The sequence below is a fragment of the Sminthopsis crassicaudata genome, chromosome 2, assembly GCF_048593235.1.
Source record: "Sminthopsis crassicaudata isolate SCR6 chromosome 2, ASM4859323v1, whole genome shotgun sequence".
Taxonomy (NCBI): Eukaryota; Metazoa; Chordata; class Mammalia; order Dasyuromorphia; family Dasyuridae; genus Sminthopsis; species Sminthopsis crassicaudata.
Genome location: NC_133618.1, coordinates 286,632,714 through 286,660,256, shown reverse-complemented (window position 1 = coordinate 286,660,256; position 27,543 = coordinate 286,632,714).

Sequence of the window (27,543 nt, the reverse complement as noted above, 5' to 3'; positions counted from 1 at the left end):
TTTCAGTGCCTAATCTTCAAAAAAAGCACCAGACCTCATAATTCATCAAACACCAAGACTTGTTACATACCTACTTTGTTCCTAGCACTGTTCTATGTTCTGGGAATGGAAGTAAAAATAAAGAAACAATCCATATTCAAAAGAAAAGACATTTGGTAATGGAAATCACAGATAAATAAATATTAATAAAGAGAATAATTAGATTTTCATGACCTTTACCTGGAATTCCAAAGGAAGGAACCATGCACTGGAGAGATTGAAGTCATATTCTTGTTTGCTTTTTGGTCAGAACTTTCCATATACTTTACCAAATCATGATCACAATTCTCTAAATGTATTTTCTTATGATCCTAGAAGAAAATATGATCTTTTACTAAACCATAAGGTCCCTGATGATATGCTGGTGGAAACTATAAGTATGTGTAGTAAATGGCTGCCCATACGTGCTGATTTGAGGGTTGTAATTAGGCATACAATTGTATGCCTTAGATGTTTTCTTTACTGATCTATTGATGTCAATTGATTTTGGGCTTGATATTTCCATAGTGATAAGATGCTAGCATTTTTTGGAACTTTATTCTTATATCAGTGGTTCACAGAGGCTGAATTGGTTTGTTGTTGTCCTTTGTGTTTGAAGAGGACCAAAATTACATCATGATGTTTATTGAAAGCAGCATAATAGAAATAACAAAGTGCAAACAAATGCAACATACATTTATTAATCACCTGATATCTAGAAAAAATATATATATTGTACTAGGTACTGGGAAGATAAAAAGTTCAGTTAAGATGCAATCTGACTTCTTGGAGCTTATAGTCTAATAGTGGGATAAGACACCAATATATATAGGTATAATATGCCATCTTACAAAGTAAATGCATCATAGAATTATTAGTCTAGATGACCACTTTTGTGCAGGTAGTAGAAGGGATTCTTGTTCAGGAATGGGTGGGACTAAATGGCTTTTAAATTTTTTTAAAAAATATTTTATTTTCAATTTGTGGGATAAACATATCTATAGCATAGTATAATTTAAAAATTATGCACATGAAACTATAAATCTTATGTTCAACTTGATATTCCTTTTACACTCATAAAGTTATCATGTAAATTTTTTTCATTTTTTTCTTCCCTTCCTCTACCCTAGAGGACTATCAGACATAAACATAAGTGTTTGTGTATACACATAGAATATATACATACAAATTATATACATACACATATGTATATATCTATAATCATTCTATACACTATTCTATTTATCAGTTCTTTCTCTGGATGCAGGGAACATCTTTCATATGTTTTTTGTATTTAAATTGGATATTTATAATAGGAAAAAATGATTTATTCAATCAAAATTGTTTTTAAAAATATTGTCATTACTATATGCAATATTCTCTTGGTTCTGCTCATTTCACACTTCATTATTTCATAAAATATCTTTCCATATTTTTCTAAGATCATCAAGCTTATCATTTCTTATGGTATAATAGTATTCCATCACAAGTGTATACCACCACTTGTTTAGTCATGTCTTAGTTGACAGGTATCCCTGCAGTTTGCAGTTCTTCAGAACTGCAAGGAGAGTTGAAATAACTTTCAGTTCTATGGAATTCTATAATTAAAATCTCAGTTAAAGACAAAATTATTTGTTCTTCCTAAAAACTTGAAGGAATGGTTGGGCAAAACAAAAATTAAACCTCTACTCCATGAGAGACTCCATGAAGCCTTATGATATTTTTGTTTATCAAGAAAATTGTATTGTTTGTGATTTCATTCCTGTGAAAATTCTAAATGTGAAAACTCTTAGTTTTGTAGATCAATAACTTAGCTATAACTTAAATTTCAGAGTTTTCTGGGACAGTGGACATTAAATGACTTGCATATGTTCACACAGCTAGTAGGTGCCAGATGCAAGACTTGAAGCTATCTTCCTGTATATATTATTATGTTAAAAATTTATCAATAATTTCATGTGTAAATAATATAATATTCAATTACATTTGTATATATTAAGCATAAACATATTATATAACAATAATATTATCTACATATAATAATATATATATTATAAATATATAACATGTTAATATTATAATGTATGTTAGTATGCTCTATGCTGCCACTTTCCCCAATGAAAAATTAATATTTTAAAATTGGGGAAATGAATTCATTATTGATATAAATGCTTTGTCTCTACAGGATGAAGAACTCTAGACCCTGGATATTTGAAATTCATAATCCTGGTTGTTCAAATGTTTAATTCATATTTTTAAGATGGGTAAAAAATAATTTATTTAAAGTCATTTCCAAATAATAAGTAGTTGAAATATTGAAGGTGTGTTGTTTTCTCAAAGGATTTCATAATGACCCAAATGACTTTATAGTTAGTTATTATAGGGGAAGAGTCTAGGAAGATTACCAAGTAGGTCAGAAAATTTCAACTTCTCCAGATTTCCCCCACCAACAAAATTTCATCTCAGGGTAAACATATACTGGTGATAAACAAGTAACACTTGGGGAAGGACAAGGATCCTCCTAAGACAACCTAAGAAGATCCAAAGAAAGACCCTTTTTCTTTAAGCCATATGAAGTATAAATAAATTCAGGCCAGCTTCACAGAAACAACAAATGGAGAGCCCTGGAGCCAGCTGGGTTCAGAGGCATTTTCAGCCCAAACCACAGGAACTTTCACCTTTCAGTCAACCTGGGAAGTTAGAAATCTGATTTGGGAAGACTGAGAGAACCTTTCCTGATAAGGAATGCCAGGCCCAGCTGTGCTGCAGAGACCCTGCCTTGAGTGAGAAGGAACCAGCATACCTGGTGAGTGCAGAAGCAATGGGACAGAGAAGCTGCTGGCTGTAGGCATTTGTAAAAGGGTGAAGCTTTTGGTCTGAGGTTCTAGGTCAGAAAGAGAGCTGAAGTATAGCCAAACATGCTATTCTTCTCTCTGATCTCCTCCAGGATAAGAGATTCTTACACTTATAGGTTTGCATTTAAAAAAGAACTAACAAAGGAGAAAAAGTCAACCATCGAAACTTACTATGGAAATAGTGAAGGCTAGGATTCATCTTTAGAGGAGAACATTTAAGTTAAAAAAAAAAAAAAAGCCTCTCCTACCTGAAATAATAATGTTAAATGGCTACCTGCCCAGAAAAAATTTATAGAACTCAAAAAAGACTTTAAAAAACAAATGAGAGATTATGATGGTCAGCTCTGATAGATTTGGTTCTTCTCATTAGTTTAGTGAACTAAGAAATTTTGTATGGAAAACCCTATCCACATCTAGAAAAAAAACTGTAGAGACTGATTGTAAATCAACCCATTCTATGTACACTTTTTTCTTCTGTTTTTTTTTTTCCTCATGGTTTTTCCCTTCCCCCCATCAGTATGATTCATATGGAAACATTAAAAATGAATATATATATATATATATATATATATATATATATATATATATATATATAAATATAATTCTCCAAAAAGTTGTTCTACATATAACTGGGGAAAATAAAAGAAAATAGTAAAAAACAAATGAAAGAGATTGAAGAAAAACTAAAAAAAATCAAGAAAAACAAGAAGATTATGAAAAGAAATTCACTCAACTAGAAAAGGAGATCCAGAATCTCAAAGACCAAGGGGAAGCCAGTGAAACTATGAATAGCCAAGAAATACCAAAACAAAATATAAAGAGTGAAAAAAAAAAACACAATGTGAAACATATTATAAGCAACGAATCTGGAGAACAGATCAAGTTAAGAAAGCCTAAGAAAAATTGTAGTAACTGAAAGCTGTGACCAAAAAAATGTAAATACAATATTACGTGGAATAAGCAAAGAAAATTTCTTGAAGTGATGGAACACGAGGGGAAAATAAAATAGATAAAATCTAGTAGATCACTACCTCAAAGAGATCCTATAAGGAAAATGAATAAGAACATTATGGTTAAATTTCTAAACCCCCAGATCAAAGGAGAAAAAATTATAAGAAACAAATAAACAAACAATTCAAATATGCTGGCATTACGATTAGAATTGTACAGGATTTATCAGTAGCTAAAATAAAAGAACACAGGTCTTAGAATATTACATATTACACAAAAGAATTAGGTCTGTGGCCAAAAATAAACCCAGCAAAATTAAGCATAATATTGAACAAAAAAATGGATATTCATGGATCTCACAGATTTTCAAGATTTTGTCTCAACCAAACCTGAACTCAATGGAAATTTAACATATAAAAGGCAACATCAAAGACTAATTTCAAGGGACTCAAGAAATATAAACTCTTTATGTTTTTTTAATGTGGAAATATAAACCATATGTCTAAAATTGACATCATTAATTGGGTAGTTTAAAAGAAAGATTGGGTCAGAGCTGAATATGCTCTAACTCTTAAAAAATAAAATTGTTTAGGAAAAGATAAAAATAGATATTATGCCATATGAATGAGGTGCAGAGGAAAAGCAGACACAGAGACATTAGAGAATGGAGGAGAGCTGTTAGTTCTGAAAACCTACTCACATTGGAATAGGTTAAATAGGGAACAATACATATACATTCCATGAAGGGTTTAGCACTCTCCAAAATCAATAAAGAAGTAAAGGGTGGAGGAAATAGATAAAATGGGACATACAAAGATGTATAGATTAATGTGAGTGGGACAAGGTGTGGAGATTATTGGGGAAAGGATAAAGACAGAGGAAAAGAGTGGCATAGTATAGGTGGGGTATAGAAGGGTCTTTAGATTAATGAGTGTGGGATAAGATATGCAGATTAATAGGAATGGGATAGAGAGGGAAGGAAAATGTGAGGGAAGAAGATAAAGAAGGAATTAATGGATGAGGGGAGGTTAAATAATAGCAAGAACTAAAGTGGAAAAGTTAGCAGATATAGGAAAATTGGAAATATATAAAAACACAATAATAAGGATCAAAAATTTTATGAGGAAAAAAAGCAGGGCTCATAATTTTGACCTCACTTAAAAATCAAACTTAAAGATTCAATCAAGAGAGAAATCTATATTATGTCATCTATATTAATATAGTTTTAGATGCATGTCTACCTATGTGAAAATCCTTATATATGAGTTTATATATGCAAATATGTATTTACATACATATGTGTTTATATGAGTATTTGTAATAGGCCAGAAGGCGCAGTATGATTAATTTCATCCTACAATAATTCAGTGGATTTGATAATACAATGGTTATCTAGTTTAGCATGGTGATTAATAGTTCTCTAGTTCAGTATATGTATTTAGTACTTAATATAGTTCTACAAGATTCACACCTATACTACAAGATTGATGTAATTATAGTAGAGTATATAAGAGACAACAAGGACTGGACAAGAGACATTCACTCCATCGCCCACTAATGTGGTGACTGACCTATCCTTCATTTCTCCACTGAGACCAAGGCCCATCTGAAGGGCTTCCAGAAAGCTAGCCCAGGCCCCAAGCAAGGAGACAGACTGTGAAGGACATAATAAAGACATTTGGACTTTATCCCTGGCTATTCACATGGTGATTATTCTCCTGGAAGGTTGGTCCCAGGACTTCCAGAAAGCTAACTAGAACACTATATGTATTTACATATATGTGTGTGTGTGTGTGTGTGTGTGTGTGTGTGTGTGTGTGTGTGTATGTACATATATCTAAATATATCTCTGCTTAACTGTAGCCTGCTTGGGTGAGATGGGGGAGATGAAAGGGGAAAAAAAGAATAAAGTGCACAGCAGATAATAAAAGAATAGCCTATAAGGAAACAATGATGTACAGTCATGAAAATAATGTCTTGTATTTTTATATATGCTTTCTTGAAATGTAAATTCTTTGTTACATATTTTAAAACCTCCCTGATGTTCTGCTAGGCACATGACAATGTTTGATTTTTTTAATTTAAAAAAAATGTTACTTTTTCTGTCATTTTTGATTTTTTCTTATTTTGTATTTAGTTTTTAATAAATAATTTTTGTTAGTTATTATATAAACCAGCATGACTAGAATCCATAGAATAATTCTAATATATTTTTACATATTTAAAATTCAGACCAATTTATTTTGGGACCATTAAAGAATAAAAAGAAATTCATTCTGAAGTTGAGATGATACATTTGTTGGGTCTGTCAGAAGTAAAATAACAGACTGTAGCACAAACAATATGATCACTGGGAATCAGTTAATAATCAATGAGTTTTTGCTATCTCTTCTCTCTGGCTATAACAATTGGAAATTATTGTTAAAATCAACATGATCAGGTTGGTCATGCTTTGGTTCAGTTTAATGGCCAAACAGCCCTAGGACTACTGAGTGCCTATGTATGTGAATTTTGACAGAAGAAATGGTTCCAATAATCTTAGTGCTACAAGCTATTTTCCGGATCTTATAAAGATAAACCAATCAAACCTTTGGTGAAAATGAATAACATATTTATGCTGAAGTATGTGAAGACTGAGTTAACATTCTGGAAGCCTTGGAATCAGCCAGAGTCAGGATAAGCAAAAATCCTTGGTCTTTATTCTTCATCTTTAGGGGTAGAAGTGAAGGGGATGACTCAGGCTCTCCACAACTTCCCTTCTCTTCTTCTACTACCAAAGTGACCCTGGCTTGTTTTACTCCACCCCCTAATCTCTCCTACAATTATCAGTATACACCAAAAGGTCAAGCCAGCACAGAATAGTGGGAAAGGACATTTTCCAAGCATATGCTAATAAAGTATTGTCCAATCGGTAATTAGCTTTAAGTGCTTAGTTGTCTGATTCCAGAGCATCAACTCAAGAGTTTCAGCCCTTTACAGAAGTATAGGGCTTATTTATTTGGTTTCAAACCAGGACAGTTTCTTAAATAGAACTGTGAAAATAGGATTCTAAAAAGTAAGGAGGAGCCCTAAGGCATAGGAGGATTTTCTCCCCCCTTTTTCTTTTAGATTATGGAATACAGTGATATTAGTAGGCATATCAATTATGAAAACTTCCCATTCTTTCCAAGTATAGGCAAATAGAGGATTTGTGTTTATATTTTATTTTTATGGTTCTACTTTTAGGCAATGTCAGCTGTTTTTAGATTGACAATAAAAATCCTTATTATTGTTAGTGGCATTATGCTTTAGAAATTTAGACTTCTATCAAATATCCTTTGTAGAGCTATTTGCCATATAACAGTCTGTTTTCTTACTCCTCTCAAAATTTCAGCCTATGATATCATCAGTGGGAGTGAAACTAAGGTGTGAGGAAATAGAAAAAAACATTTGATCCTATTATGCATTATTTAACAGTGCTGCTCTTCAAAATGCTGGCCATGGCCATGCTGGTTTCCATATCTTCCTTTCAAGACAATAATATCTCACAAAAGCCTTGGTTAAACTGATGTGACTTTTCTGACATATTTCCCTGTCTTTTGATATAATGAGCTAGATCAGCTATGGAAATAATGACTAACCTTTTTATCAAGACACTAAAAAATGAAACTAATGACATATCAAAATGAAAAGTTGACTCTGAAATCTAAGGATATGAATTCAAATTCTATTTCTGAGGGATGCACTTGTGTTACTTCATTTAACCTTTCTAAGTCTCAGGAAAAACATTCCTCCTGGGAATTTTACTAAATTCCAACTCCCCAAACACTGAATCTTTTATGCTTCAAGTGGCAAGGAAGACAAATAAATGATGATCCTGAAAATGCCCTCTCTTCCCCTTACAGGGAAACCAGCCCTATCTTTATGGAAAAAAAATGATGTTCCTACTTAGAGAACAACTGGTTTTATTGACAAGCCCTATATAGTATTGATACTTGGTTGAGAAAAAATCTTTTTTGTTTCCCCTTCTTGTTTCTGGGAGAAGCAGGGAGAAAGATCAAAGGTGAAACTTTAAAGTTTAGGCATGAATACCTTTATCCCTTATTATATATGTTTCTGACTTCATTTAATAGATATTTATTTGGCAACCACTATGTTCAATAATAATATCAATAGCTCACATTTATATGGTTCTTTAAGGACTTTAAAATGCTTTATATGTTAGCTCATTTGATCTTTATAACAACCTGAACAGTAGGTACTGTCATTATTCTATTTTAATATGAGATAATTGATGATCAATGAGATTATGTGACTTGCTCAGGATTCTCCAATTAGCTAGTTTCATTGTAGGATTTGTACCTAGGTCCTCTTTGTTTAACTGAAGAATACTCTGCTTGGCACTAGAAGGGAAATTTATATGTGTGTGTGTGTGTGTGTGTGTGTGTGTGTGTGTGTGTGTGTGTGCCCTGTCTTTCTCTTTTTTGGCATTCATTCTAATCTATACTCAGATCCCCAGTTATCAAGGATATCACTTCCATGGAATATGGGTATAGCAAGTCAGAAGGAAATAAAACCACATGTATTCAGAATAAGTTAAGCAATGGGCTATCTAACTGCAATGAGATGACCAGACTAGTTTAGATTAAAAAAGAGCATTACCAAGGAGGTTATCCTTTTGGCCATGTCAATAAGGAAGAATTTAACTATGGTATAAAGGGATCATGAAACAGATTAAAAGAAGAGTATATATGTGGATAAAATCATGAATATGGTAAAGCACTGAAGAAACAGTGACAGAGATATAGAATATATAATAGTATACTAATATCAGGAAGATTCAAAAAAGAAAGGTAAACACACAGGTTTAATAGTACCTTTACAACCTACATTGGTTGAGATTATTCTCTTTTATTACTTCACTCTTAAGCAGCAGATTAAAGAGGCAGTTTCAGGCAGTGGAAAGAGAATTATAATTGCAATCAAAAGATTTGGTTTGCAATCAAAAGATTTGGTTTGCTCTGTCACTCACTTTCTGCAAATGAGAGGACTGAACTAGTTTTATAAGTTCTTTTATAGATTTATATTGGATGATTCTAATAAAAATATAATATTTAGCAGCAGATTCAACTCTGGAAATAGTAATCTGTTCATTAGGAAGTTATTTGCCTTGGTGCCTTGATAAATTCTTGTAGAGTGGTTTTTATGCACTTTGTAATTATGATATTGGATTAAAGCCATGATTAATTAATCACAATCATAGAATCTCAGCCTTGGAAGAGACCCCAGAAGCCATCTGGTTCAACTTGCACCTGAATAAGAATCCTCTCTATAGTATCCCTGAAAAGTGATCATTTAGTCCTTATTTAAAGACTTTCATTGAAGATGAAGCCACCACCACCTCCCAATGTATCCCATTGTAATTTTGATATGTTGGAAAAGTTTTTCTTACTTCAAGACTTAATCTAATTTACCCATTGTTCTTGGTTCTTCCCTTTAGAGCCAAATGCAATTACATTTGTTATTTTTTTTTCTTTTACTTGAATATAATATTTTGGGATGTAGTTCAAATAAGAAAATGGAACTCTTCAGGGATAGTGAAGTACTTTTTAACCGTTTCCTCACATTTATTTTGTATTTTCACTCCTTGTAAACCATTTTTGTGCCAACATTCCCATTATAAAATGTAAATTATTTTATGCCATCAAGTTTGAATCCTTGATAGAAAGTTCTTAGTTCAGTAGTTCTGTTTCTCATGCATGATCGTAATACTCCTATTTTATGAAGCTGAAATCTTTTCTTTTTTAATCTTCATTCTTTCCTTCTTTGAAGAAGGAAAGAATATTTTCTCATGGCATAGAAATAAGTTAATATGTCTCTAATCCTAAAAAAGAAAAGTCCTTTTCTTAATCCTGCTTCCCTTAATATAAACTTCTATTCAATATTTTTTCTTGCTTTACCCAACATACTTTTATAAAGAATATATAATAAGAACTTTGACAAGACTGAAGCTTTAGCAAGCTGAAAAAGTTTGTGTTTAATCTGAGCTTTCATTCATAACCTCAATATACAATATATGCACAACATAGAGTAAAACAACCAAAGAAACAAAGAAAAAGGGGGGGGGGGAAATCTCACAAGGAAAATCAATCCTACTTTAAAACCCCAGAAAGGCAGAACAAAAATGTAAACAAGAAAGTTTACATACCACAGTTAAGAACTGTCATAGGGGAAAATAAAGCAAAAAGAAACCCTCAGAATGCTTTTTACAGATGTGAGAATACCTGCAAAAAGCCCCAAAATGACTGACAGTCCTAAAAAAATTAAACTTATTACAAGCAAAATTAGAGCATTTACAGATCTGGTAGAGAAAAAAAATGATTTAAAAGAGAATGTGGAAGGAATTTAAAAAGTACTGTAAGTTCTGAAAAATAGAATGATAGTCAAAATGTTAAAAATATGCAACAATACAAGAAATATTAGAGCAACAACAAAAGAGAGCAAAATTGAAGCAACAAACATTTGTATGTCAAAGGAATTGACTTTGAAGACTTGATCAAAATAATCTGGTAATTGTTAGATTTTCAGAAAACAAACATCATCCAACAAAAAGTCTTGAATTCTATTATCCAGGAAATCAATGAAGAAAATTGACCAGAAATAATGGAAACAGAGAGGAAAATCAATAGATTCCACACAATTCAAGCGAAAGAATCTCAAGTTTAATTTAGAAATGTAGTGGCCAGTGACAGAGCTACTCATTAAATAAACAAAATTTTTATAAACAAGTGACATTAAGAAGTCTCAATTTGTTTAAGGAGTACTGAAAGAATGAAGAAAGACTATCTAGAAATAAAGTCTGTGAAATGGAATAAGAAAAAAAATCTTCCATAGGAGAGAGGGATTATAAATGATAAAGAAATGAATTTTTATATTTCAGTCAAAAGAGAAAACATAAGGTTATTGCCTTTTAGAGTCCCAACTTATCTGAGAATCATTAAGAGAATGGATATTTTTGGTTAGTCCATAAAAGAAGATATTAAAGAACTATCCTAGACAGAAGTAATTGGGTAGAAGAAGAAATTTATATTTTCTGATTCAGCACCCCATGTCCCCATTTGTGTATTGAAGATACACAAATATATTTTGAAGATACACAAGTTCAAAGTGGATGGATGGTAGTTCAGTAACAAAAGGCAAAGTCTAGAATTAGGTTCAGGTTATCTTATAGAAGATTTGGGGCTTGTTCTACTGCATCCTTTGTGACTGAATACTGGTAATGAGGATACCATAATTGAAGGTGAGAGATAGATTAGAGGGATAGAGTCTCTGGAACCACAAAATATTTTGGGATAGGAAAAGGAATAGATAAAATTATATTTTATATGTTTTTCCTTGTATTAGAATCATTGAGAAAACATTTGTGGGGGAATTCCAGAAGGGATATTAGTTTGTCCTAGAGGGAAGAAATAAGATAGGGAAAAAAAAAAGCTCACAACCTTAATTCATGTGTCTGATAATATAGGATGCTAAGCATTTTCATCAGCCCATGAAGTATTTTGGTACTGTTCTGACTTTTTCAGCTAGTACAAACTCAGCTCTAAATACATTGGTTCCAGTCTTGCCATCTTTGAAGATAGCATGTGGGTCCTTAGCAAATCTTCAATGTTGACTAATATAATTTCCCTTTTCTCTATGGTATAGCTGTTAAAAGGTCTCTCATGTTTTTGCTGTACAAATCTCCAGGTTCTAACAGCTCCATGACTAAATGAATGTGCCAATATGCCTGGAAGTCAGTTATCCCATAGTAAACAAGATCCTCTATCAATCCTCTGCCTATTGAAGAAGAGGGGGAAAAAACTCAAGGACAAAGAAAAAGGATCTAATCCAGTATGTTTATATTCTGAATTCTTCATGAAAGTTCTGTCCATTCTCCAGTGTTGAAATATCAGAATCTTTCTCTATCTTCTTGTATTTCTTTTTTCTTTCTTCAAGTAAACAAATGTTCAGAGTCATTCCTGTTTTTATTATTTTTTCCCTAGTAAGTGAGGGAGGAAAGCATGATGATTTCCAGTTCTCAATCATTTCTCTGTTCCCCAAATGCTCAAAACTTCAGGCTCTAGGGCAAGTAATTTTAGGGAATGGTAGTTGAGAAGTACTACAGGTAAAACTTGCATAAAAGTTCTAATAAAAGTCTCATATTCAACTTTAAAGGGAATTGACAGAATTTCATAAAAATTAAGAGCCATTCCTCACTAGAGAAATGTGAATGTAAACTAATCAAAGTAGATATATGATTTAATATGTAAAAGCATAAGTTACCTATAGCTATATGAAAAAGTGCTCACCATTATTAGTAATCAGAGAAAATCAAACACATTTAAAATATCAGTTTATATATATCAAATGGGCAAAATCTCTCCTGGCATTTGAGGGAGGAAGGTATGTGTGAGATTGTTAGACCTAACCCCCTGACCTTGACCATAAAATATCAAGAATAAAGACGTTTAGTGATCCTGACTCCAGCTGATTTCTAGGAAGACAGTGTTCCAGCATTTTGGTGTCCAAAAGTGGGGTCAGCACCCTACTTCCACCAAAGTCCTCAGGTGACCAGGAGATTAGGTGAGTATTCTAATAGAAATAAGGAACTTACCTTGTTAAGGACTAAACCAGCAATCTCTAATAGCTGAGATGGGGCAGGTGTTAAGTACAAACATTCCCTGGGCCTCAGCTGACCCAGATACAGCCCCTGCTCCTGCTCCAGTAATCCAATAGAGGATATAATTAAGATAATTGACGGGAAAAGTTTACTTGTAACCAGCCTACAAATGGGTAGTCTATTAGACTCATTGAATCACTCCTCCCCTTGGTTCTTAAAGGAAGAAAAACTAAGCATAGATAACTGGAAGCTAGTGGGACTTGAAATGAAAGAATTTTAAGCAAAAAAATGGGCCTTATTCAGTCTGCAGATGTATTTTATCTATACAACGTGATTCAATTAGACTTAAGCTATCTTGCAAGTTATAGGAGAAGGAAAAGTTCTAAAAATGAAGAGAGGAAGAAGTGTGAGGAACAAAAGATAGAAGATAAGCAAACTCAAGACCTTGCCAGAGGGCAAGGGGATTTGAATGAGGAATTAGGGTGTGTTGACTCTGATTGTCCTGAAGAGACTTCAACCCTGTCTAGAGAGCAGATTATTGATCAGCCCACATCAACTCCACCTTCAGGGAAGGAGGGAGGAGGAGGAGTGGGAGGGACGGTGATATCATCAGCACCTCCCCCCCAGCAATCACCAACCCCCATAACTAGATTACAGAAAGGGCTTATTGAAGCTATCAAAAATGGAAAAGAAATAGATAATGATTTTAAACTTCAAATTTTTCCCGTGATTCAACAGCATAATTCTGCAGGCCAAGAAAGTAGAAAATGTGCTCCTTTTAATATGGATGTTCTTAAAGGCCTGAAAAAAGCTTGCACTCTCTTTGGGGCTACATCAGATTATGTTAAGATGTTAATACACAATTTGGCTTATGAAGCCTTAACTCCTAGTGACTGGAAAATCATTGCAAAGGTGTGCTTAGAACCGACAAAACTTGTTGTGGTTTTCTGAATATAGTGAGCTCTGTAGGATTCAAGCCCAACAAAACAGTCAAAGTGGAGTTAATACTTCAAACACCTGTGACCTACTAACAGGTGTAGGTTCTTATGCAGATGCTTCAGTACAGATTAATTACTCCATAACAGCATTTGAGCAAATTGCTGCTGCTGCTATCAAAGCATGGGCTTCTCTCCCCAGTAAAAATGAAAAGGGTGAGACCTTCACAAAATTTGTACAAGGACCAAATGAACCCTTTGCTGATTTTGTGGCACGTTTGCATATAGCTGTCATATGGACAAATGGTGAAAATGAAGTAACAGACACTTTGGTAAGGCAACTTGCTAGAGACAATGCCAATGAGGTTTGTAGAAGGATTATACTAAGACTAAATAGGGATGCTCCTTTAGAGGAGATCATAAGACGCTGTGCCACAGTGGGCACAAATATCTTTTATAGCCAGGCTATGGAGCAGACTTCCCAGATCCCAACATAGGAAGACAGGGTCCCTTTTGGCAAGGGACTTCCAGAGAGACTCGTCAATGCTTTCAATGCAGTAAAGTAGGCCATCTGAAAGCTCAATGTTGGCATAGAGACAGAGTGAGAAAACAGGGTGGGAGAACAAGACCCAAAACCCCATGTCCAAAATGCAACAGAGGACTCCATTGGGCCTCAGAGTGTAGAGAGAAATTCAGGGAAATGGGATGAGGGGCCCAGCTCCAGGGCCCCAGGCAAAAAACTCGTGGGGCATGATGGTAGCTGATGCCATACCTTGGAGAGTGCCTCCAAGTCTAATACCAGACATGACCAATCAGCCAGGAAGTCATCTGAGGGGAGAAAAGGATTACACAATCAGTCAGCCAGGAAGCAACATGATGGGAGAAAGGGACTGCAATCAGGGAGGATAGAGTTGTATGCAGCTGGGACAACTGAGATACCCCCTGGAGAGGTGAAATCTGTCCCTCTCCAGCCTATGGATCCCTTGCCTACAGGGACAGTAGGATTGACCATTTCACCTCCTGAGAGTACTTACAAGACAGTGTTCATTCATACACTGATGTGGGAAGCTGGGGAATGTGTAGATAATATCCCAGTCACTAACACAGGTAGACAATGTGTGACTTATCAACCAGGGGAAGTAGTAGCATCGGGTTTATTGATACCGACCCCTAATAAGCAACCTGGAGACAGTCACCCACGTTCTTACTCCAAGCAGAAAAACCCAGGAATATACTGGACAGCAGCTGTGACAGCTGACCGACCTATGCTCACCATCTATATAAATGACATACCATTAGAAGGACTGGTGGACACAGGTGCAGATTGCATAGTCATTAGAGGTAACAACTGGCCCAGTCACTGGCCAGAGACTAAGGCAGAAACCTACATGTCTGGGGTAGGAGGATCAATAGCAGCTGGAATTAGTGCTACCCCTTTAAGATAGATATTTGAAGGTGAAATAGGAGTTTTTATTCTTTTTATAGTTGAAAAAATCCCCATCAATCTATGGGGAAGAGACATTTTACAACAATTAGGGTTAAAAATGAGTAGTTCGGTTTTTTAGGCAGAGCTGCTGTTGAAGGCCTGCCAACACTTTCACCTGTTCCTATCCAATGGAAAACTGATACACCAGTGTGGATAGAACAGTGGCCCTTAGGTAGCTTACAATTCAGGCCTTACTAGACATAGTACAGGAACAACTTGACCAAGGACACTTACAACCTTCTCTAAGTCCTTGGAATTCCCCAGTATTTGTTGTAAAAAAGAAATCTGGAAAATGGAGGATGATGACTGGTTTAAGAAAGGTAAATGAACAGATGGAAACTATGGGAACTTTTCAACCTACTCAGTTGCCTAGAGAATGGCCTCTGTGGGTTATAGACATTAAGGATTGTTTCTATTCTATCCCTCTAGATAAGGAGGATATGAAAAGATTTGCATTTTCAGTGCCCAGTGTTAACTTAGCTGAGCCTTATAAAAGATATGAATGGACAGTTTTGCCACAGGGAATGAAAAACAGCCCTACTGTGTGTCAAATGTATGTTGCTGCTGCTCTTACTCCAGTAAGAAAAGCATTTCCAAAAGTAATGTTATTATATTACATGGATGATATATTGGGATGTGCACCTGAGGAACAAATGTTAGAAGCATGTCTACAAAAAACCATAGAAACACTAAGGAATTATAAATTGCGCATAGCTTCAGAAAAGATTCAAAGACATGCTCCTTTTCAATATTTAGGATATGAAGTATACCCTAAGGTGCTTACAGTACAAAAACTCTCCTTAAGAACAGAGAAGCTAAACACCTTAAATGACTTCCAGAAATTGATAGGAGATATCCAATGGATGTGTCCCATGCTAGGCTTGACTACCTGTCAATTGCAACCATTATATGACATTTTAAGGGGAGACAGTGCTTTAAATTCACCACACCAGCTTACAAAAGAAGCTCAAGAGGCTTTGAGACAAGTTGAACTGGCTTTATCCAATGTGGTTGAAAGAGTCATTCAAAAACCATTGGAAATATCAGTTTTTGTTACACAAGAGGCACCCACAGCAGTCCTTCAGCAAGGAGACAGTGTGATAGAGTGGGTGAACCTCCCAGCACAACCAGAACAAAGCCTTATTCCTTACCCAGTGCTGGTGGCTAGAATTTTATTAAAAGCCATGAAACAAGCAGTACAATTATCTGGGATAAGACCTGACAAGATATACACCTTTTATACTAATGCACAAGTTAATGTGTGCTGTGAAACCATCCCAGAGTGGCAAATTTTATTAGCCATGGCTCCAAATTTTACACATGGGTCTCCATTAAAGATAACCAGACTGTTACATAATTGGCGATGGATTCTTGAAGAAAAGGTTTCTAAAGTTCCTCTTAAAGAACCAACTATCTTTACAGATGCATCCAAACATAATATTTGCACTGTATATTCTTTTGACTTAATTATAAAGAGAGTAATCAGAACTCCTTTTCAGTCCACTCAGCAGAATGAATTGCATGCAATCATTCTAGCTCTTGCTTATTATCCAGGAGACATAAATGTAATATCTGATTCAGCCTATTCAGTAGGTGTGGTACAAAGAATTGCCACAGCCCAAATAAAATTTGTAGCCTCCAATATATATTAGCTCTTTAAGGAACTTCAAGAGCGAGTGAGAAAGGATCCAGATTAAGATTCATATCTTGCATGTCCACTCCTGTAGTGGACTTCCCGGTCCTATTTTTGATGGTAATTCAAAGGCAGGTAGCCTTCTAACCATGTTGGCCAGTACTCCTTTATTTCAAGAAGCACAGGAATCTCATTCTAAATATCATCAGGCTGCCCAAGCTTTACAATTGCAATTTGGAATAACAAGAGAAGAAGCTAGGAGCATAGTAAAAAGCCTGTAGAACTTGCCTTCCTTTCCATGCTCCTACACTCACTCCAGGGAAGAACCCTCATGGTTTGAGGCCTAATGAAATCTGGCAAATGGATGTGACCCATTATAAATCTTTTGGTCGTCTATCTTTCATCCATGTAGTGGTATACAGCTTTTCATGATTCACATTTGCAATGCCAGCAGCAAAAGAGACAGCCCGAGTGGTCACTGAATTCCTTATACAAGCATTTGCAATTATGGGTGTGCCACAAGCAATAAAAACAGACAATGGACCTGCACACACTTCTAGACATTTTGCACACTTTTGTGCACAGTATAAGATTTTACATACCATGGGCATAGTTTTTAATCCTCAAGGGCAGGCAATAGTAGAGAGAAGAAACAGAGTTATTAAGACACTCTCCAAAAACAAAAGAAAGGGGGAGACATGGGTAACCCTAGAGAACTTCTAAATTTAGTTCTCTATACTATTAATTTTTAAATTTTTGACAATGATGCACTGGCTCTGGCAGACAGGTTTTATAACCCACCAGAAGGGCAGTGTCCAGTGCAAGCAGCTCCACTGTCTTTAGATAATCACCAGGTGATGTGGAGAGACCCAGAAAGTGGTGAATGGAAGGGACCAGATAGGTTAACTGCTTGGGGGAGAGGGTTTGCTTGTATTTCCACAGATGGAGAAGGAATCAGATGGGTGCCACCAAGCCATATTCACCTTATCCAATCGGAGAGAGACAGAGCAAACCCTTGAAACGAAGGAGAAGACCCAAGAAACATCGGGTGGTTCCATTGCTGACTGTGCCCACCACTGAAAGAACCTGGCAGTTATGACGTTTGACTCATGGACATCAAAAATTGTTGGACTTGAAAATCCTCAGGAATCATTGGATTCTCTGAGACATGATAAGACTATTGTAGGACTTGAAAGTCCTCAGGAATCATTGGGTTCTCTGAGACATGGTAAGATTATTATAGGACTTGAAAGTCCTCAGGAATAATTGGATTCTCTGAGGCATCATAAGACTGTTGTAGGACTTGAAAGTCCTCAGGAATCATTGGGTTCTCTGAGGCACCGTAAGACTGTTGTGGGACTTCAAAACCTTGTGGGGATCATTGGATTCCCTAACATATAAAAAGACTGTTGCGGGACTTCAAAAACCTGTAGGCATCATTGGATTCCCTAACATATAAAAAGACTGATTCAGGACTTCAAAAATTTGTGGGGATCATTGGATTCCCTAACACGTGAAGCAATGGACAATAGATTGGTTTTGAACTATCTCTTGGTTGCTGAAGAAGACATATGTGTGACTGATGTTTACATATCCTCCTTCTAGGACTTCTGGAAATCTTTTACAAAACCGTGTTGATTTATATTGTTTGTTATATCACTAATTGCATGTACAATTCCTGTTTGTTACACCACATCGAGTCTGCACTGACGGTGGGGAGAGTCAACCTTCAAACAAGTTAATAGGGAACTATCCAATTGGCAATTAGTCTCATGTGCTTCATTATCCAAGTGCATTGCTCAATTCTAGCCCTTTACACAAGACTTCTTAAAATGGAGATAGTCAATTTTACAGGGGTTGTGAGAAGGCATATCAGATCACTGTTAATGCAGTTCTGGAAACACTTTGAATCTATACAAGATAAGTTACAAGATGTTCATAGCACTTGGTCCAGAAACATCACCATTTGACTGACTGATAACTTAAGGAATGAGGTACTAATATTCAAAAATGATCTTTTAAAAGAAAATCTAATCATTAGGGAATGGCTGAACTAATTGGAATGTCATTAATATAATGGTACATTATTAAATCTTTAGGAAAACAGATATGAAAAAAATAAAAAAAATATAGTATAACCTATGTGAATATAGAGTATGAAAAATACAATCAAAATAATTATGTACTCAAGTATTTCAATAACAAAGACAGTACTAAAAATCAACCATACTCAAATAGAATACCATGATAACATTAATTCCAAATTGTCAAAATTATGCTCCCAATCCTTTCCATTGAATAGTAGAATGCAAAAAAAAAAAGTAAAATAGCAAGAGATTATCATAATTATATTAGTTTTTGCTAATTTTTTGCATAAAGAAAATATGGAATATGTATTGTTAGAGCGTGATTAGTTTAGATTTGATTTCTTTAATGCTGTAAACATCCAGTCCTCAACTCTTTCAATTTCCTTCCCATCCCAAATCATTTACTCAAAACACCTCTCTTAAAAGTTACCAGTTACCATCTCATCTTTAAATACTGTCTCTTTTTCTCAATCCTCTTTCTTCTTGGCCACTCTTCAATGTTTAGGACTTCATTCTCAAGACTCTCAGGTCTTTTGGTTTTTGTTACATTACATTCTTTTACTTTTCTAATTTTAATCTGCATGCTGAACATCTCCACCTGGATACTATATTGATTTTGCAAACTAAACATATTTTACCCTTCAAATCCTTATTTGGATTAATAATACCATAATCCCTTAAATCCCCTGGGCTCAAAACCTTACTTTTGTTTTTTGTTTTTTTGCTGTATCCTTTCTCTTCCATAGCTACATAGTTTCTTAGACTACATTCTTACTCTTTACCCTTTTGTATTTCTTTGGAAAGCTGCATTCTTTTCTGACATTCCAACCAGCATTACCTTCATTACCTCAAGTCTCAACTACTACAATAGCCAGCTTTTGTTCTCCCTGCTTCAAGTCTCTCCCCACCCCCATCCAACTCCAATTAGCTTCAATTTAATCCTCTTCATGATTGTCTTCTCACATTTTCATAACTCTTACTTTTTACTGGACCTATTTTCATATACTTCTAAGTAGTATTCCTTTTCTGTCTTTCTTTTCTCCAATTTATTCTAAATGTATTTTCATATCAATTTTCTTGAAGCACAGCTCAATGTCATTTGTCTACATAAACTCTTTAATGGCTTTCCAATATTACAAAATAAAGCTCATGCACTTCAAACTAATCTTAATGCATTTATGAAATCAAGCCTCAAAAATATGGTTCTAACTTATGTTTCCATTCTCCAATAATCCCTTACATAATATCTTTTTATGCTACTACCAAATAGAATTTTCTAATATGCTCCATATATTGCTTAGCCTTTCTTGCCTATACACATTGTTTTATATTCTTGGAAGACCTGTCATCAGAAATGTTCATTTCCTTTATTTCTATCATCAAAACACATTTATTAAGTACTTAATATGTGTCAGGCATTGTGGTGATAAGTGCTGGAGACACAATTCAAGGAAAAAATAAGTAAATTATCAACCAAAAACTCAGTTTCTGCTCTCAAGTTGCTCAGTCTACTGTGGAAACAACATCAAAAGAACCCTATGTATAATTAGATATATAAATAAGATAAATTGTAAATAATCAACAGAGAGGAGACTAAAATTAAAGAGTATCAAGAAGGGCTTTTTGTAAGAAATGAGATTTTAGCTGGGACTTAGATAAAGTTTTAGAATCCATGAGATGGAGATGAAGAGCTAGATCATTCAAGGCTATTCATGAAGAATAGCCAGGGAAAATGCTCAGATTTGGGAGATGGATTTTTATGTACAAGAAACAGTAAGAGGAATTAAAGTATAACAAAATGGGACAGGGATAAAGGGCCAATTATGAAGAATTTAAAAATTGAAACAAGGGGTTGTATATTTGATCTTGGATGTAATCAGTAATCACTAAGTTTATTATTCTCAGATTTGCATTTCAGGAGGATTAACTTGACAGCTGATTGAGGTTGGTTGGGGGTGGGGAGAGACAAAGAAGGGAAAACAAACATCTAATTATTGCAACATTGGAGACGAGAGGTAATAAAGCCTAGCATTATGTTATTATGGTGGTGAGAGTGTCAGAAGAGAAGAGAGATTGTATACAAGAAAACAAAACAAATAGTACTTAGCAACAAATTGGATAGGAGGGGTGAAAGTGAGGTGTCAAGTCTGTCAAAGATGCCATTGAGCAAATCAAAGAATGGTGGTACTTCCTACAGTAATAAGGATTTTTGGGGGTATGTGTATGCTTGTTTAAGTTTTTGCATTCAATTCTATTTTATTTTCAGTTCCAGATTTTTTCCATCTGCCACTCTTTGTCCATTTATTAAGAAGGCAAGAAATGCAAACTCCATTACAAATATGAAGCTGTGCAAAAAAATTTCTGCAGCAGCCATTTCTTAGAATAAAAGAAAACAAAAACACCATAAAGAAATAATGCTTCATACTATTCTCTGAGTTCATTAGCTTTCATTTTGGAGGTTTATAGCATTATGAAGCCTTTAGACATATTGTTGGCCATTGTATTGACTAGAGTTCCTAAGTTTTTCACAGTTGATTATCTTTGCAATATTTCTGTTACTGTGTACATTTTTCTCTTAGTTCTGCTCACTTCTCTTTGCATCAATTCATATAAATTTAGTAATAGAGAAGTTATAAAATGGAGGGTTTTGGGGAAAAGATAATGAGTTAAACTTTATGCATTTTGTGTTTAAGATATCTAAAGATTATGATTAATACATGAATTAGAGATGTAAGTGCAAGGTAAGAGAAATGAGAAGGCTGGATAAGTAGACCTGAGTAGAAGATATGAGCTGAAGCTACTCATAGTGTACAGAAGTTTAAGAAATGAAGATGATGTTTTTTTTAAAAAAAGAAAAGTCCACTCTTTCCAGCTTTCTCTTATAATGAATTTTAATAGAGGGTACTGTAATATCTTTTCCCTGATTCTTTTACTAAATGTTTCCCAAATCCTGATTTATATTTCTAACATAACAAGATCAGGTATTAATTAGAAATAAACGTAAATTTAAATTAGATGACTGGAACCAATATAAACTTCTGCTTCAATGTTAGAATTCTTCTATCTGAGGGTTCTGAGCTTTAGTATTAATGTTACTAAAATTTTATCTGCTATAAATTCCATAAAAGAGCAGAAGAAATATTGTGGATCTTAAAAAAAACTATATTAACTATAGGTGAGATAATCTACTACATGTTGCAATACTATATGGCTAAAGAATCAAGAGAATATTGCACATAGTAAAAAGAAGAAGTGATAATCAACTGATCAAGACCTGATTCTTTTCAACACTTAGGTAATTTAAGGCAATTACAATAGATATGTGATGGAAAGTGCCTCCCATATGCAGAGAAAGAACTATGGAGACTGAATTTGAACAAAGTACAATATTTTCACCTTTTGTTGCTGTTATTTATTTACTTGTTTTTTTTTTCCTTTTTGTGTTTTTTTCTTTTTTCTTTTTGATCTGATTGTTTTTTTTTTTAATTTTTATTTTATTTTATAATTATAACATTTTTTGACAGTACATATGCATGGGTAATTTTTTACAACATTATCCCTTGCACTTACTTCTATTCAGATTTTTTCCCTTCCTCCCCCAACCCCCTCCCCCAGATGGCAAGCAGTCTTATATATGTTAAATATATTACAGTATATTCTAGATACAATATATGTGTGTAGAACCGAATTTTTTGTTGCACAGGAAGAATTGGATTCAGAAGGTAAAAATAACAGTTTACATTCATTTCCCAGTGTTCCTTTTCTGGATGTAGCTGGTTCTGTCCATCATTAATCAATTGGAATTGGATTAGCTCTTCTCTATGTTGAAGAAATCCACTTCCATCAGCATACATCCTCGTACAGTATCATTGTTGAAGTGTATAATGATCTTCTGGTTCTGCTCGTTTCACTCAGCATCAGTTGATGTAAGTCTCTCCAAGCCTCTCTGTATTTCTGCTGTTGGTCATTTCTTACAGAACAATAATATTCCATAACATTCATATACCATAGTTTACCCAACCATTCTCCAATTGATGGACATCCATTCATCTTCCAGCTTCTAGCCACTATGAAAAGGGCTGCCACAAACATTTTGGCACATACAGGTCCCTTTCCCTTCTTTAGTATTTCCTTGGGATATAAGCCCAGTAGTAGTATGGCTGGGTCAAAGGGTATGCACATTTTGATAACTTTTTGGGTGTAATTCCAGATTGCTCTCCAGAATGGTTGGATTCTTTCACAACTCCACCAACAATGCATCAGTGTCCCAGTTTTCCCACAGCCCCTCCAACATTCATTGTTATTTGTTCCTGTCATCTTAGCCAATCTGACAGGTGTGTAATGATATCTCAGAGTTGTCTTAATTTGCATTTCTCTTATCAATAGTGATTTGGAACACTCTTTCATATGAGTGGAAATAGTTTTAATTTCATCATCTGAAAATTGTCTGTTCATATCCTTTGACCATTTATCAATTGGATAATGGCTTGATTTCTTATAAAGTAAAGTCAATTCTCTGTATATTTTGGAGATGAGGCCTTTATCAGAACCTTTAACTGTAAAAATGTTTTCCCAATTTGTTACTTCCCTTCTAATCTTGTTTGCATTAGTTTTGTTTGTGCAGAAACTTTTTAATTTGGTGTAATCAAAATGTTCTATTTTGTGATCAATAATGGTCTCTAGTTCTCCCTTGGACACAAACTCCTTCCTCCTCCACAAGTCTGAGAGGTAAACCATCCCATGTTCCTCCAATTTATTTATGATTTCATTCTTTATGCCTAAATCTTGGACCCATTTTGATCGTATCTTAGTATGTGGTGTTAAATGTGGGTCCATGCCTAGTTTCTGCCATACTAATTTCCAGTTTTCCCAGCAGTTTTTGTCAAATAATGAATTCTTATCCCAAAATTTGGGATCTTTGGGGTTGTCAAAGATTAGATTGCTATTTTTATTCACTATCTTGCCCTGTGAACCTAACCTATGCCACTGATCAACTAGTCTATTTCTTAGCCAATACCAAATGGTTTTGGTGACTGTTGCTTTATAATATAGCTTTAAATCAGGTACACTTAGACCACCTTCCTCTGACTTTTTTTTCATTAGTTCCCTTGCAATTCTCGACCTTTTATTCTTCCATATGAATTTTGTTGTTATTTTTTCTAGGTCATTAAAATAGTTTCTTGGGAGTCTGATTGGTATAGCACTAAATAAATAGATTAGTTTGGGGAGTATTGTCACCTTTATTATATTCGCTTGGCCTATCCAAGAACATTGAATGTCTTTCCAATTATTTAAATCTGACTTTATTTTTGTGGCAAGTGTTTTGTAATTTTGCTCATATAATTCCTGACTCTCCTTTGGTAGATATATTTCCAAATATTTGATACTATCGACTGTTATTTTGAATGGAATTTCTCTTTGTATCTCTTGCTGTTGGATTGTGTTGGTAATGTATAAAAATCCTGAGGATTTATGTGGATTTATTTTGTATCCTGCGACTTTGCTAAAATTCTGAATTATTTCTAATAGCTTTTTAGCAGAGTCTTTGGGGTTCTCTAAGTATACTATCATGTCATCTGCGAAAAGTGACAATTTGATTTCTTCATTTCCTACTCTAATTCCTTGGATCTCTTTCTCGGTTCTTATTGCCAAGGCTAGAGTTTCTAGTACTATATTGAATAGTAATGGTGATAGTGGGCAACCTTGTTTCACTCCTGATCTTACAGGGAAAGGTTCTAGTTTATCACCATTACATATGATGTTTACTGAAGGTTTTAAATATATGCTCCTTATTATTTTAAGGAATTGTCCATTTATTCCTATACTCTCAAGCGTTTTTAGTAGGAATGGATGTTGGATTTTATCAAATGCCTTTTCTGCATCTATTGAGATGATCATATGGTTTTTATTAATTTGATTATTAATATGGTCAATTATACTAATAGTTTTCCTAATATTAAACCAGCCCTGCATTCCTGGTATAAATCCCACTTGGTCATAGTGTATTATCCTGGGGATGATTTTCTGAAGTCTATTTGCTAATATCTTATTTAAGATTTTAGCATCAATATTCATTAAGGAAATTGGTCTATAGTTTTCTTTCTCAGTTTTCGATCTACCTGGTTTAGGTATCAGTACCATGTCTGTGTCATAGAAGGAATTTGGTAGGACTCCTTCAATCCCTATTTTTTCAAATAGTTTACATAGCATTGGAGTTAGTTGTTCTTTAAATGTTTGGTAGAATTCACCTGTAAATCCATCTGGTCCTGGGGACTTTTTCTTAGAAAGTTGGTTAATAGCTTGGTCTATTTCTTTTTCTGAGATGGGACTATTTAGACTACTTACTTCTTCCTCTGTTAATCTGGGCAAGCTATATTTTTGAAGGTATTCTTCCATTTCATTTAAGTTATCGAATTTATCGGCATAAAGTTGAGCAAAGTAGCTCCTAACTATTGTTCTAATTTCCTCTTCATTAGTGGTGAGTTCACCCTTTTCATTTTCAAGACTATCAATTTGCTTTTTCTCTTTCCTTTTTTTAATCAGGTTTACTAAGGGTTTGTCTATTTTGTTGGTTTTTTCATAAAACCAACTCTCAGTTTTATTAATTAGTTCAATAGTTTTTTTACTTTCAATTTTATTAATCTCACCTTTTATTTTTTGAATTTCAAGTTTTGTGTTTGTCTGGGGGTTTTTAATTTGTTCCTTTTCTAGCAATTTGAGTTGTAAGCCCAATTCGTTGGCCCTCTCTCTATTTTATGCAAGTAGGCCTGTAGAGATATAAAACTTCCCCTTATTACTGCTTTGGCTGTATCCCACACATTTTGGTATGATGTCTCATTATTGTCATTTTCTTGGGTGAAGTTATTAATTATGTCTATGATTTGCTGTTTTACCCAATCATTCTTTAGTATAAGATTATTTAGTTTCCAATTATTTTTTGGTCTATTTTCTCCTGGCTTTTTGTTAAATGTAATTTTGATTGCATTGTGGTCTGAAAAGGATGCATTTACTATTTCTGCCTTACTGCATTTGATTTTGAGGTTTTTATGCTCTAGTATATGATCAATTTTTGTATAGGTTCCATGAACTGCTGAGAAGAAAGTATATTCCTTTCTGTCTCCATTTAGCTTTCGCCAAAGATCTATCATATCAAACTTTTCTAGTATTCTATTTACCTCTTTGACTTCTTTCTTATTTATTTTGTGGTTTGATTTATCTAATTCTGAGAGTGCAAGGTTGAGATCTCCCGCTATTATAGTTTTGCTATCTATTTCCTCTTGCAGCTCTCTTAATTTCTCTTTTAAGAATTTAGATGCTGCACCACTTGGTGCATACATGTTTAATATTGATACTGCTTCACTATTGATGCTTCCCTTTAGCAGGATATAATGCCCTTCCTTATCTCTTTTAATTAGATCAATTTTTGTTTTTGCTTGATCTGAGATGAGGATGGCTACTCCTGCTTTTTTGGTTTTGCCTGAAGCATAATAGATTCTGCTCCACCCTTTTACTTTTAGTTTGAATGTCTCACCCTGTTTCAGGTGTGTTTCCTGTAAACAACATATAGTAGGATTCTGACTTTTAATCCAGTCTGCTAACTGCTTCCTCTTTATGAGGCAGTTTGCCCCATTCACATTTATGGTTAGAAGGACTAATTCTATATTGCTTGCCATCCTATTAACCCCTGCTTATGCTTTTCCCCTTTCCTTCCCTTTTACCCTCCTATCCAGTATTAAACTGGTGAACACCACTTGCTTTTCACAGCCCTCCCTTTTTAGGATCCCTCCCCCACCTTAAAGATCCTCCCCTTATTTTACCCCTTTTCCTCGAAATTACTGCATTCCCTTCCCCTTAGCTTACTCCTTCCCTTTCACTTTTCAATGAAGTGGAAGAAGTTTCACCATAAATCGAATATGTCTATTGATACACGCTATGTTCTCCCTCCTTTCTTTCTCTCAGATATAATAGGTTACCTTTGCCTCTTCATGAGATGTAGTACCACCACTTTACACTTTTTTGTGATATAATCTCCTTTCCACCTCTAATTTCTAAGACAAATTGTACATATGTTCTTTACATATTTTTTTTGACAGAAGTATAGTTCTCAAGATTTCTTTTTACCTTTTTAGAAATCTCTTGAGTTCTGTATTTGAAGATCAAACCTTTTATGTAGGTCTGGTTTTTTCATCAAAAATAGATGGAATTCATTTATTTTGTTAAATGTCCATCTTCTTCCCTGGAAAACGATGCTCATTCTTGCTGGGTAAGTTATTCTTGGCTGCATACCAAGTTCCTTAGCCTTTCGGAATATCATGTTCCAGGCCCTGCGTTCTTTTAATGTGGACGCTGCTAGATCCTGGGTTATCCTTATTGTGGATCCTCCATATCTGAATTGTTTTTTTCTAGCAGCTTCCAATATCTTTTCCTTTGTCTGATGGTTCTTGAACTTGGCCACTATATTTCTTGGCGTTTTGATTTTAGGGTCCCTTTCAGTAGGTGATCGATGAATTTTTTCAATGTCTATTTTACCCTCTGTTTCCAAAACGTCTGGGCAGTTCTCTTTGATAATTTCCTCGAAAATGGTGTCCAAGCTCTTTTTTTCCTCCCATTTTTCAGGGAGTCCGATTATTCTCAAATTGTCTCTCCTGGATCTGTTTTCCAGGTCTGTTGTCTTTCTGGTAAGGTACTTGACAGTCTTTTCAATTGTTTCATTTCTCTGGTTTTGCTTGACTCCCTCTTGGTTTCTCCTTGAGTCATTCATTTCTACTTGTTCCAGTCTAATTTTCAATGATGTATTTTCTTCACTCATGTTTTTTATATCTCTTTGTAATTGTCCAATTGAATTTTTATCTTCTATGGAATTTTTTTCCATTTTATCCATTTTATTTTTTAGAGAACTGATTTCTTTTTCCAGCTCACTAATCCTGTTTTCCTTGGAGT